This window comes from Hermetia illucens, chromosome 1 (genome assembly GCF_905115235.1).
Source record: "Hermetia illucens chromosome 1, iHerIll2.2.curated.20191125, whole genome shotgun sequence".
In the NCBI taxonomy this organism is placed as follows: Eukaryota; Metazoa; Arthropoda; class Insecta; order Diptera; family Stratiomyidae; genus Hermetia; species Hermetia illucens.
Window position 1 is genome coordinate 157,906,052 of NC_051849.1, and position 14,506 is coordinate 157,920,557.

The window sequence follows — 14,506 nt, forward strand, 5'->3', positions numbered from 1 at the left end:
ATCTCTTTTTTTTTTCAATGCAGTCAACACGTTATCACTTCTGGCAATTTAACGGTTATCGCCTCCCTCCTTTCTCTCTTCTTTTTACGCCGTCGGTAAGAGTCCAAATGTCAGGCACTTAAAGTACCTCTTTAATGAAATCTGCTCTCTGAGAAGATAAGCACCTATCCGATTCGCACTTTTCCTGACACCAACAGCTTCTGTGCAATCACTGCGGTAATCGTATTGTGGCCGTTTGTGTACTACTATAGGCTTCTCTCAGATTTACAATAGATGCACCCAGTTCCTCCAACTTAAATTGGTCTTACAATGTAGTACAAATTTATTCTCTCGATGTTACTTCATCGCAATCTCGCAATGAATATAGAGCTTCTGTTTTTGTACCCGCACTGTGGCATTCTCCCCAAGTGGGTCCTTAACTTGGTTACGAAACTCGTCAGTTCTGCCCAAGCCAGATTTCTTCAACTTAAACATTAGATCGCCTCTCTCGGTCTTTCGGATTTTGCTGACATACCCGCCTAGATATCCATATAGAGACCCATCCACCATTTTGTTCCGGTTGCCGATGATCGTACTTAGAGTAGAGGTTTACTCCCTTCCGTACTTTTCGTTCCGTTCTTCGAAACTACTAGCGTGCCGCTGTTCCTTTTGAGGGCCTGTTGATTCCCTAGGGGATCACATTTTTGACAGCAGATCGATGGCACTACGGTTAAGTGTCATCTGGGTTGCCGTGACATAGTTTGGGTGGACACATTTTTCTCTGACACTCTTTTAATTTGATGGCAGGCCGATGGCACTACGGTTAAGTCTTACCTGGGTTGCCTGTGATACGGGTGGACGGTTTTAGCTTTTGTTTGGGTGCTCTTTCTTCCTCCTCCGACCTACTATAGAGGACTCTAACAGCTCTGGCCATGTTTAAGATAACTTCGTGCACGTTGTACTTTTCCTTGATATACTCGGATAACTCAACTATTTTTGCGTCAAGCTGCATCATCGGAAGTTCTTCCGTGTCAGATCTCTGCTTTCTATGAGCCTTGTCCGTATTATTCTTTTTAGGCACATTGGTTTAATTTTCCTTCCCATTGCCATTTTGGTCCGCGCACTAGAGATGGGCAAACAGGTGCCTATATACATCCAGAAAAGAAAGTTCATGAACGCATTTTTCCACATCTAGAGGTATGCTCCTGCCACCTGAGGCCACGCCTCTTAGACGCTCTGGCAACTCCTCATAAAGTTGAGACTGAGGCCAATGCCCTCTCTATACTGTTATATGAAGACAATGCAAGGCAAACAACTACGACTGTCCTATGGAACTTCGGGGCTTCGTCCAATTTATATCTGCGCGGTGACATCGGGGTACGTTGCCCCTGTGCCACTACTGAAGAACTTCGTCGGCCTACGGACTAAATACAAATGAAAGTGTTGATCAGCCGAAGTGGTACTGGATAGGTCATTGAGAAAAAATGATAACTCCGTTGCGAAGTTTTGCATGGAATGGAATCCATTATGCCAGGTTGGCTGACAAGATGATCACTTTAGAGTTACGTAGTCCAGAGGAATGGAAGCTTCCCGGAAAGCCCCTTTGGGAGCAGGAACTCAGTGGTAAGAACCAACACAGACAGTGTGGACGCCTTTGGCATATTATGCCCCATTATGGCATTCGTATCGAATTCAAAAAACTCCAGATTTCACTGAACAGTAGCTAATTTGAGTATGTAAGTCTCGATTTTTCCGTAACAACACTGTATGTATTATACTTTAATATCTGAAATTGAACCTTTTCAAAATATTCTACAAGGAAAGGTCTTTTTAAAAGCTTAAATATGTCTAAGTCGTCTAACCTCCCCTTGAAAATCAGACACATTTTAAACTTGATAAAAGGCTCATTTTCTGCAAAAACTAGAATGTTCGAAAGGAGAACTTATTTTGTTTACGTTATTATGACTGTTTCTTTAGCTATTCTAATTCCGCCACTAATCTTCTCTTCATTTTTGTCTTCCTTTTTGTAAGTAAGGGGCTTTAGTTACTATTTCGGAATTCAGAGCAAGGAAAGAGAAACGGCCTTCCCGCCTGGTTAGGGAGGCTGGATAAATCACTCATAGCTCAATTGGATTCATTAGTTTCATTGCTGAGAAGAAACAAATTTTTCCCTGTGAGCAATAATGTCATCTGTGGGTTTTCTAGTTATGATTTCACCTAATTACATTTGACGGTCTAGAATGGCCAAAAGGGAAACTTCATAGCATCGCAGTTGCGAAGCGAAGTGGAAACAGCCAGCCAACCTTATTGGTATGTAATAAGGGCTGGGTCCGGTGAATATATTACCGAGAGCTCAAATATTCGACTTCCTTATATGGATGGAAAAATTTAATAAATCTTGTACCCAGAGCAAATGTTGGCTTCATAAAGACTCACATCATGCGCACCAGTTACTTCATAATCACTGAAAGAAACTATATGGAATGTTCCAAGTTACCTTGTCAACGTCTATAACGTCAAACCTATATGAACGGTGCACAATGCGATGTCGAAAATTGCATCGCTTTGATTTCACTCATGTGGAAAATTAAATTTTTTTCCCTTTCGCCATCGTAGCAAATATCCTAGTAGTCTTTACTGCATTTTTCTCCCCAGAGCAATCGTCTTTTTGTAGAGTTTTCTGTAACAGTGTTTATATGTGGTATGTTCCCTTCCTGGGCTAACAGTCGTAACAATAACGACAACTTGCTAAAAGTCATAGAGCTCATTGAGGAACCCCGAAGCCTAGAGCCGGAGCTTATTAGCTTTATGGGCTTATTTTCGCTTCGCTTAACACTTCCTGAACTACGTTTTTCGTTCTGTTGTGACCACATCGTAAAGGTATAGTCGTACCTTGCAGAAAGCAGTTGACGGTGGTCAACGAAGGGTGGCGAGCATTCAATAATTGCGAAAGTAGCTTGGTTCCACGGAAAGGATTCGATTGTAAGGTGCAGGTTGAAAAATAATCTGCCGGCACTCCTTTTGCTGCTTCACCTTGTTCCCGTGAAGTTTCATTTTGTCGAACTAGAAATGTGTTACCTGACGGAAAAATTGTCCATTCGTACTACCTTCAGGAATGAAAATTTACATTTGGGGTAGAAAATGGGAAACTAGTGGACTTTCTCGGATTCATATTGCTCACCGAACACCGCGCTTAGTAAGTGGGAACAACCCCACTATCAAATGGATGTGTATGTACAGCAACTGGGAAGGTTCCTTTCAATTTGTTTAATGCACCGAAAAGGTAGAATCTGAATTGTTAAATAGCACTGTACCCTTGTAGCGATTTTAGTGTAATGAAGTGTGTACCTCAAAAGGCGATTACCCTTTGGTAAGCATTGTAAGAGGGGTTGAAAGTAGTTACAGCGGAAATAACGATTTTGATGGTCATCAGAATAAACATTTATTCTAATTAAATTTGCAAACCATTCTGGAAACAGTTCGATACTCGCCATAAATGCTGAACGTTTTTGGTTTCCAGTTACACGCATATCAGCCGAAATATTTCCGTTGACCGATTTTTATAAAAAACATTCTAACGTGAAGCAATCGATTGAATAAAACATCCGTTTTTATCTGAATTCATGGAAAAACTGCTGACGAAGTTCTGGCATCCCGAAACATGTTTCTATCTAAAAGGACTCAGTAGATATTTCCGAGTTGATATTAATAGTCGCTCAAGGTCTTCATGCAGTACATGACCGTGCCTAGAAGAACAACCGACACAAAATTCAACACCCCCACGCAACATTCCTAAACAAGTTTTCCATCAATTACTCCCCCACACACTTGGAAGCTCTGATGTGTTGTTCACCCGCAACTAATCACTTTAGCCATTAGTCATCATATACTGCGTAAATCATCCTATCTTAAGGTCTTTGCAAGAAGCACCCCCATTGAAAGATAACCCGAGGAAAACATTTCAACTTGTGCCCGTGGCCAAGTCAGAGTCCATCGCCAACATCAAAACAAACATCCCGCACAAACCCTCGAATATACATTTTTTAGGAGATGAAAAGGAATACATGCATACATACATCCTTACATGCGTGGATAAGTCCACAACAATCGCCTTTTGGCACAAACACAGCTTCCGTCTCCAGCTCTCAATCTGATTGCAATCTCGAATAAAAAACAACATGGAGTCTATTATGTTTTTCGTGAAGTCTCCATTGTAGTGTCCATTTGATTCGTTAGTTAAGGGCAAACACAAAACTTTTATCATCATAAGCGCCAAATTGTGGCGGAGTGAGGATGGTGAGGGCAAGCAGGAATAGAATATTTATTTCTTACGCAATCCCGACTAGCGAAAGTCCGCACTGACTAACTGGCCGATGACGGTGGATCACAGTGGAAGCAGTGATATAGGGTCGTCTGACAACATCCTCGTGTAGATAAAAGCGGAGCACTGTCATCCGCATGTCCTTTTTCATCGTTCGAATTTTAAATAAATAAATGATGATGGTAACAATGAAGGACAATCAAACGAACGCAAAATTTCTCTTCGGCAACTATTGTATGAAGTTTCCGGAAAACTTTTTCCCTTCAATGTTTTATCTAGTCCTCGTTTGGTGTGGCTCGTCATTGTCCATCGTCCTTCAGTACATCTACTATGCTGGAAAAGTTGTCTCAGTGTTAACGACAGCACAAGTTTGACAAACTTTTTGCTAGTTGTTCAGAGACTTTGAGGAGACTTTCTATTGAGAAAGTCTGTTTTAGCTCCAGGAGGAGAGTGTGAATCTGGGTTTTTCCATGACTTAGTTTAATTATCAATTTTTAATTTTTGTCCAAAAGATAATTTTCAGTTTGAAATTTATTAACCGAATATACATTCATTGTGCTTAGCTCGAACAAGATGAACAAAAAAGGATCTACATTTTAAGAGGGCAGAGTATTTAAAAAGAAAACTCCTTTCAGATGCAAATAAGCAGCAATTAACAATTAAGCTCGGACCTTGTTTATGGTTTTCTTGAAAAACAATCCGGATAGCAAAGAATATCCAAGGATAAGAAAACGTTACTTGTAAAACAAAGAACTACTTTATGGAAGTGAATCGAAATAAGTGTTTGCTGCTTTGCTCGCCTCGATCTTCCCTTCCAAAGAGCTCACTCAATCGGTAATAAATATGAACGGACGACTCCGACCTATCTCTCTTCCACTCTGTCAATTGTACAGTGTCTGTACGAAGCTTACCATCGATTCCAAGGTGAACTACCCAAATCTGGACTTAGGGCCATTTTCCCGGGGGTGTCAATTTCTAGGATGAGTACCAGTTGCGCCAACGTAAATTATGGCCTTCCCTGATCGACTTTGCTCCGGAATGCAGATAGTGTAAATACTACAGGGAATATCTGATCCAGAATGCCTGACAAAGTGTTCTTAACTCCCCGCTTTTACAGACACCGCAATGAGGCATCGTCTTCCGCTAATGACATTAACGGTCATCAATATCGAGCTTCCACAAAAAGTGTATCCGCATTAATGTTTCGAGATCCTGAGAATCCTATCAAATGACACCAGTGGTCCTGAGTTTAAGTAGCCCCCAATCTGGCATAGTATCATCGTAAATTTAATAAACGTCGGAACTGTTTTCAGTTATCGCCCGCAGATTACCTTAACCATATGGTTTTTAGCCCGGACAAAGTTAGCTCCATAATCACTATATATTTCTGAGCAGATACCGCCTTTTGCTCTGGTTCGTTTTAAAGTGGCCAGAAATGCTTAAACAGGTAAATTGTTGGCCTATTTCGGTTAAAGGGTACTATAAGTGCCTGGGCGAAACCTGGCTTGGTACCCACGGTAGAGCATCAAACTTCGGAAATGCCTGCTGAACAAATGCCGATACATTTCCTCCCAAAACCCTATCTCCACCTCCACGTTGTGACCGCTGGGAGTTTTTCTTAATGGAAAATTGCAGAAGGGGAAGGATCAAGGCGCGTCTCCTGCCCCTAAAAATGAGACATATTGTATCAACTGGCCCTCCATGTTGGGGGTTGGGTAATGCTGACAATCCTACACAGAAAACCGTAGTTACGAAGCCACGAAAGGTGCCTCGCACTGAATGGATTTTACAACGACGAACACGGAACAAGGAACATACGCTCTCTGTAAAATTCGAATTCTGCCCATCAGCGATTCGATACCCCGCCTCAATTTAAATGGAGACGGTTTAATGGAGAAGAGGCAATATACTATATATTAGAAAGGCCATCCAATAAATTATGTCCTCGGAGTCGGTTTTTCAGTCAGTCAAAAAACGAAGCGCAATAATAATATTCGTCGGCGGAACTCACTAAGGCTGGACATTGCTAGGCTGCATAGGATCAGCACTGGCAAGGCTAGCAGACGGGTGAGAAATAAAGTGCCGAGGATTTCCAGAAACTATGCCATCCCCAGTGAAACATCGGTAGTTGAAATTCTGGACGTATGCAGTCGATTACGACGGCATGACGAAAGTTCCTACAAACATGTCCAGAATGCAACATACGCGAAAAACCAGCTGAGTGTTTTTCAGATCCCAACAGAGCATCTAGACAGAACAGTTTTCAGTAACGGAAGCGAAACTATATTGGTGCGGACTTTGGGGATGAATAACCGCCCAAGGCACCCGCATGATACTTTGCCTGGCATGAATTTTGCAAATGTTACCGAAAAGGATGTTCGACGGGCCGGCTCAAAAACTGGATGGACCCCGGTCTGGATTGGGTGCAGAATTTTTGGTATAAGAAATTTACCAGTATACACAATCGGTTGGAACATAACAAAAGTCAGGTTGTGAATCGACCAGAGGAATTTCCACCTTTCCTCATTGCGAGAATTACCTACCTTATCCCTAAAAGGGACACGATGTAGTATCCAGTAGACACAAGACCGATTACTTCCTTCCCACCTCTTTACAAATTCATAACATCCACTATTTGTAGAAGGGTCAATGCGCACCTCGAGACCAATAACATTCCGTTCGAGGAACACAAGGGCTGCCGAGTCGGGTCAGGGATTTGCAAAGAGTGACTCATTATCAACTCGGTAGTTGTAGGACAAGAAACTAGCCTATAAAGCTTAAAAACCCCTTTAGATATAGCAACTAAACGATTATGATCGATGTGCAATGTCTATATCGCATTGATCCAAAACTAATAAAGTTTTCGACGACAGTTAGGGAAGGTTGGCATACTACCTTATCAGTGCATACATCTGAGGGTGGCAATACCTCAGAGCGTATCCATATACGGAGCGTCATTTTCCAAGGGGATTCTTTAAAACCCCTTTGGTTTTGAATAGCACTGAGTCCCCTCTGATCTCTACTGAATTATGCTAGAGGGCAGGGTTTTGCAATCAAATATGGCCTACGTACTAAGTGCGAACTGACACGCTTAATGTATTTAGATGATATCAAGCTGTATGCTGATACTGACGATCACCTTAGAAGTCCGTTGCGAATAGTAGACATGTTCAGCCGTGCTATACGGATCGAATTTGGATTAGAAAAGTGTCGAATCTACGCCACCCGCAAATGTCATCACGAGTCGCATGCCGGACATAGCATTAGTGACCTCCACATCAGATCTATGACCGAGAGACCTCTACAAATACCTAGGAATTCTGCAAGGAATCCATTCTCGAGGTGGTGATCTGATGGATGTTCTACTGCCCGAATTTCTGCGATGTGTAAAGCTGGTCCTGAAATCGCATCTCTCGGGAAAGAGTAAAATAAGCGCATTGAATGTACTCGCTATACCTTCACTGGCTTATGCATTTGAAACATTGACGTGGACGAAAACCGATCTGGAAAACGTCCAGTGGCGGATACGGACTACTATGCCAAAATTCCAAATGCATCATCTAAACGCTGCCCTGGAGCGGCACAAAATCATCGTCAAGTTGACTCGCTGCGCGCTAATTTTTATGCGGCTGTCTGTAAGGCAGACTGGGGACTGAGTGCACTTAACTTGAAGGGTCAATCTTTCAATGCGGGTGAGGTGACGTCGAATTAAGAGCGGATCGATGAATGGAAGTCGAGGACAATGCACGGTAAACACGTGAGTTGTCTTTGGCAGCCATTTGTCGATTTGCATTTGTCGAACAAATGGCTGTGGAGCTCTTTTCTGAGACAGAAGGATTCCTGTGTACATTCAGGACGGAGTGGTCGGCACCCGAGCTTATAAAAAGTTTATAATGAAAGAGCGGGTGGAGAACGACCAGTACATAATATGTGGTACGACATTAAAAACATTGGACCATTTCATTTCCGGTTACACTGTTATGGCAGCAGTGCATGTATGTATGTAAGGTGGTCCATCAAAACCTTACATACAACAAACTTTGCATACAAGCATGGGCTGAGCATGGGTGTCCAGTTTCCCGATATGAGCGGCAAGCAGTACTTGATACTTCTGCGTCCAGCATGTATTGGGACCGGCGAGTTCTAACTGATCGCCATATTCCACACAATAATCCTAACGTGCTGTTAGTTGCCAACGGGAAAATGAAGACGGGTCTCTCCGCGTATATTGTGGATAGCAACATTGAACGGAATATATGGTGAATAAGGTAAAATATGAGCTACTGATAAAGGAAATCAAAGAAATTTGGCGTATCGGTGGTTGTAGTTCCCAGAATGCTGTCAGCTACAGGTATTGTAAATAAATCCCTTACGGCTTCCCTTGATATCCCTGGACTCTCACACACTCCGGTTCAAACCATGCATAAATATACCATTCTGCATGTGTTGTCGGGAGTACTCGACGGATTCTTCCATTGAGCTACTATCAGCGCCGCCTTAAAATTGAAGTAGGTAGGATCGTCCGAGCCTAAATGCTTGGCACTTAGTGCTAGTATTAGGTAAAATCCGATATCTGCCAAGATTGTGACAACTCGGAAAGTAACAATCGTGGGCACAAGAATCCATATTGGATCAGGGCGTTGAAGTGTGTTAGAACACTTCATTCGAGACCGTAACGGTACACTACAGTACACTGTATTAGGCATCGTGCTCAGCATTGCGCTCGCCCGAGATTATTCCCTTAATTTGACTCAGATACTCATTCACAGCTGAGTCGGCTGGTGTCCGACGTTAAATCACGATACAAATCCGACTGCCTCCAGCGAGATTTGAACCGCGACTTTCCGTACGGCAGCCCACTCTACGTTCGCGAAGCAAATTTCGAAATATAAGCCGCATTAACGTACACACCGGTACAGAGTAGGCTGTAGACATGGAGAACGATAGTTTTTGCGAAACAGTAGAGCGATGCCTGAAGGCCTGTCCCCGATGTGATATCAAATCAAACTTAGAGACTTTAACAGTCAAGTAGAGTAGAGAGTCTTCAGGCGATATCTCAGCTTCCATAGCTTACGTAAGGATATCAATGATAACGGACTACGGATTATTCAGTTTAGCAGTATCTCACAAAATGGTTATTGGAAATACCTGATTTGCACGAAACGGGGTCCTCAACACCCATGGGCATCTCCAGACGGGACCACTTTCAACGAAACTGAGCACGTGTGGATTGAACGCGAAAGAACGCGTGAACGCGGCGCAGAATCTTAGATAAACTCCATCGAGTGGAGAAGTGAATTCGCAGACTGAGAAACGAAGCCTAGTAAAACCAACAAATCTGTGAACTCGAAAAGTACAGGAAGCAATCGCATTGGACGCGAAAGCTTTACCAAGTCATCAGGATGAAGCTTTAAACGCCTGCTCATCCTGCAGAAACGAAATGGGAAATCTGACTTCCAACCAAATGGGGATATTCGAACCCTCTGTTGAGTATTTTGATGAACTGTCCAACAATAAAAAGGACGTCGTGTTAGAGGTCCGGACAAATGAAGACGATGGACAACCCTATACGCCCAGAACTTCATCGGTCCATGCAAAAGAGGCTTGACTGCATGCAAATCAAGAAGAGATCTGATTGTCTCTCTGCGACAAGAGATGGAAAAACTGTTGTAATACGACCATCAGTTACACCATTTTTTCATCGACTTCTAAGTCGCCTGTAAAAGCCTAGCCTGGGTAATACTGTATACAGCCATGTCTCTCATGGCATACGGTATCCCGACAAAGTTGGTAAGACTGACTAGGCTCACCATGACCAACCTGCGTGATCAGAGAAAAGTAGCAGAATTACTTTTGAGACTATTCAACATCAACAAGGGTCTAAGACATGAGAATGTCTACTACGCGTCCACTTCAATCTGGCACTGGAAAAAGTGATCTGTGATGCTGAGTTAAAAGCGCGAGGCAGTATCCTCTTCTTCCCGAGATGTACAATCTACCTTCATTCAGATCGAGCAAATGGCGAAGCAAGATGAAGTACACACATGGTGCCAACGACAGCACCAAAACGGTAGAACAAACGACATCAAATAGCGCTGGTGAAATGAAAACAATAAAGTTAGCAGACTACAACTTTAAGATCGTTGTTACTTTCTCCTATGTATGGTAGAAAATCACATCCAATAACAGTTACAACGATTAAATTGCCTTACTACCTTGTCCGTGAGGAACTAGGTAATGTGGTAGTTAGTCTCCCCAACTTTCAGCTTGAACGCACTCCAATGCTGGGAATGAGATTGTGCGTCAAACGATCCTCCGTAGACTCGTCCTATCTATGTTGCTAGAGATCATAGGCCTCTGACCTTGCCGCATTCCTGCGTTTTGTGTGTCCCTCCATATGACCTGTATAATACACCGCAAACATTTTTTTCGCCAGAATATCGACCACAATCATGGTCGTCACCACCAGTACTGCCTCATCTGATGTGGTTTCAAAAAGACTGCAAACAGAGCCTTCAGCCGCTAAAAAGAATTCTCCTTCTACTATTTCTGAGAGTTTTCGAATGCCTTCGCCCATACAAGTGACGCATAAAGCAGAACGAATCGCACTACTCCGGGTTGAAGCAATCACCGACAGTGTTCCGACTTTCAAACCATCGGCAACGTTTTTCCAAGTGCCACGGTGACATAAGTTGTCTTTTGATATGCATAGTGTTGATATTCCCCAAAGTTTAGTTTGGCATCAATCATCACCGCCAGTTCATTCCTATTGTCAACTGATATTCCCAGTTAACTTGCTGCTTTTGTCACTAGCTACCCGTAAAATATGGGCTGGTATGACACTGTTAACAGACCCATGGAGTATATTGTCTATACGGGTATTCCACAGCTGTTTTTGTGCTCACTATTGTGAAGCATCATATTCAAGGATATATGCAATTTTCAACAAGCTGTGGTAGTTGTTGTCAACTACAAAAATAGCATTGATTGCAGTTACAACACATTTTGAGGATGTCAGGTTGCGCTCATTTGGAGAGCAGCAAACGAAAATAATAGTCAATTCCACAAAGCGCCACTTTGTCTACTTTGTGGGAGTGATGGTTGGCGCTATATTCAACTTCAGGATTCAGAATGAGTGCGGGGCTGATTCCGAGCGCAGGAGGTATATATGTGGAATCCATATCGCATATTCCTCCTGAGCCCTGAGGAAAAGAGGCAAGGAGATGATTATTATCAGGCCTCTGATTTTCTCAGAGATACGGAATAGACGAGTTCACATAATTTTCAACTCGGGCGCGGATTTCCTCTACAGTCTTGCTACCATCTAGTCCTGTTTTCAACTTTCTACTCCGCTACTAAAAAATTATTCCGCGAAAACCGTATTAAAGTTCATTTTACCACCATTACCATTTTCCACCTTTTCCATTTGTTGACCAATAGTAAATTTTAATTAAAATTGTAATTTAATCTCAATTTCTATCACATAAAGCTTAACGCCTGGTTTGGTCAGTCCCTGCCAAAATTATCTTAGAACGAAATCCGGAATACTGGAAGCGGCAATGAAGTAACCAAATAACACAATGTGCTAAACCTGCCCTGAGTGATTCAAAATAGAATGTGGTTTTCGTTTCAGAGAGTGCAGGAACAAGTAAACAGAAATTGTGAAAAGTGGACTCACAGAAATGTCAAAAGTTTATTTGGAGCTGATGAGGAGGGTTGCCGGTTGTTAATGACCCTTTTTATACAAAAAGGAGACTTGCAGGATATTCGAATGGTATAAAATCTTACTCACCTAGCGCAAGCAATGTTGAGATGAATCGCTTTGCAGAATCAGGAGAATATGTTGGTCAGGCGTAGCCAAAATCAAGCAGTTTTGCGTTCTGGAAAGAAATTGCAAAAATTAGAACCTGTTTCCCGAAACAGTATAGAAATCAAGTTAAGTTTTATTATCAAGGTTCCTGGCCTACATTTGAACGAGATCCCTTTGAAAGGGATAAATACCTCGCCGTCGCAGGTTAAACTTTCATAGTCAAACCAGAAAGTAATGCCCCATTAATTTGAGCACTCCTAGCATTTTCACCTAAAATTTCATAACATTACTTTTATTATCTTCTAATTACCCTCTCGGAAATGGCAACTCAAACCCTAAGGGGGTCAAATCAGTGCTGGTCAATAGTATTTTCTCTGGCAACTGCGGCCATTTAGACCGTTTCCGGACTCCCCATCATCTCACCCCCGTATTAATGAACACACGTAGCTCTATAAAATGTAAATGCAAACTTAGTCAATTAAAAGTTTTAGGTTAAATGAGTTTTGACAACCCCGCCTGGCACACCTAAGTGGTAGCAGAGTCTGAAGTTTCCAACAGTTTGAAAATTCACGCAAAAGAACAAGAAAAAAACTCCCACCAAGGGCTCGGACAAAATGAAAATTTTCGAGCTGTTCACGATAAATTGCGCCTTTGCTTCGTAGAAAAACAAGAGGAAACTTTACAAAAAGGATCACCTGTAATTCAATGTTTTACTTTCTTTGAAGTTTCTGTTTTCAGTTTTTTTGCATTTTCACAAGTTTTCCTGTTTTTGCATTATTCAAAATGGAGGGAGAGGCGCAAAGATAAAAAATGTCCCAGAGAAATACAACTGACAGTATTTTTTTCGATTAAGGATTAACTTGGTAAAAAGAAGAAATTGAAAAGAGATTTCCTGAGAAAAATGGGAAGGCATTTCCATGACTTCAGAATTGTATTCTTGTAGACAGAAAAGACGAACTGAACGTAATACAAATTCATCTGGCTGCCACTCACGAAATCTGATATTTGATTTCCTGACGTTCTTTTTATTTTTGTTTACCGAAAATTTGATTCATAAATTGCAATTTGCTCAAGGATTTTCCTGTGGTTTTGTTTGTTCTTATTTTATTTACTTTTCATTTTAGATTGCGAATTGCGCCATCATTCTACGCAATTTAATTGATTTCCAAGGGCTTATCTGCGGAGTTGCTTTCAAGATGAAATGAACTCTATTTAATGAATTTATGCCCGTTTGCCACTCACCGATAGAACGAGGTTGTGACATTAAAATTCATTTTTCATTCCGGAGGAACTTGGGCTTCTAACAGAAATATAATGATTTTGCAGATAGAATTACAAATGATTTGAAATTTGTTCTGTATCCAAGAAGTATTGACATATCCTCATAATTTGTTGTTGCTTCGGCGAATGGAAAGCGAAGCCATGAAAAGGTCAATTTAAGAACGAATAAAAAAATGAAATCGGTTTTCGCAGATGTTGAATTTATAATGCTTCAATAAAGATCGGAAAATTATAATGAAAATTATTCATATCGGGCGAGAAAATTTGCCTGATAAAGTATGTGAGTATGTCGCCATTTGAAGGGAATCTCGTTATTCTGTACGCCGTGTACAATACCGGTTTTCAACACGAAATCCTGAATCCTCAGTATCCCCGTAAACAAAATTTTGTATTAGCATTTCGTTTCGATTCAATTTATTGATGTATGCCATTGCGGGTATTACGGGCAATTGGATGCACAGGAGGGGCGATAGTAGGGACGCTGGATGCCACGGTACTAAAGAGATAAGAACTGGAAAAATGTCACAGGCTCTCTTAGCTGACGACGTTGGACAGTTAATAATGGCAAAGGGGAGTGATTTCGCAATAATCGCTTAACGGTTCTGCAAGCGTAGAGTATTGTCTAAGTGGTTTTGCCAAATGTTCTGAAGGATTTTGTCAGTTGGCAGTATGTTTTGGCTATACCTAGATACAATATTATATATTTTTTTAAATTTTTTCTGACCCCGAACTCTTTTGAACTGATTTCGACTGAAGTGTTTCTTCTCGAGATGAGACCAAATTGATTATCAAATTCGGGTGAAGTAAAATTAATTCGTTCGGTTAGGCGAAAATCCTTTATCGATTCATTTGAAAGGCGAGCTTAATGCTCTTTAATTCAACAGATAATTACGTGAATCGCATTTTATAACCGTTCGGTCTGGCTGGACTGCAGTGCACCCTCTTGTGTTTATTAGAAATTACGAATTGTTGACCCAACTATCCCCTTTATAAACTAAGACACTGACCGGTCCTTAAAGTTGGAGGCTGCACAACTCACATCACTAATAATAACCTATTTCCCAAAGCAACGACCATTTATATCAGAAAATGAAACATGCTTAGTCCAGGACAAG

At 41.6% G+C, this 14,506-nt stretch overlaps 1 protein-coding gene across 1 annotated transcript in view; it reads right to left on the bottom strand.

Annotated features, from left to right (window-relative positions):
* The window catches only part of LOC119646705, a 203,492-nt gene that overhangs the window by 32,110 nt on the left and 156,876 nt on the right, over positions 1-14,506 (bottom strand). The window contains exon 3 of the mRNA XM_038047282.1: positions 12,093-12,180. The gene's annotated coding sequence lies outside the window, so the exon portion shown is untranslated. The remainder of the gene's footprint in view (positions 1-12,092; positions 12,181-14,506) is intronic.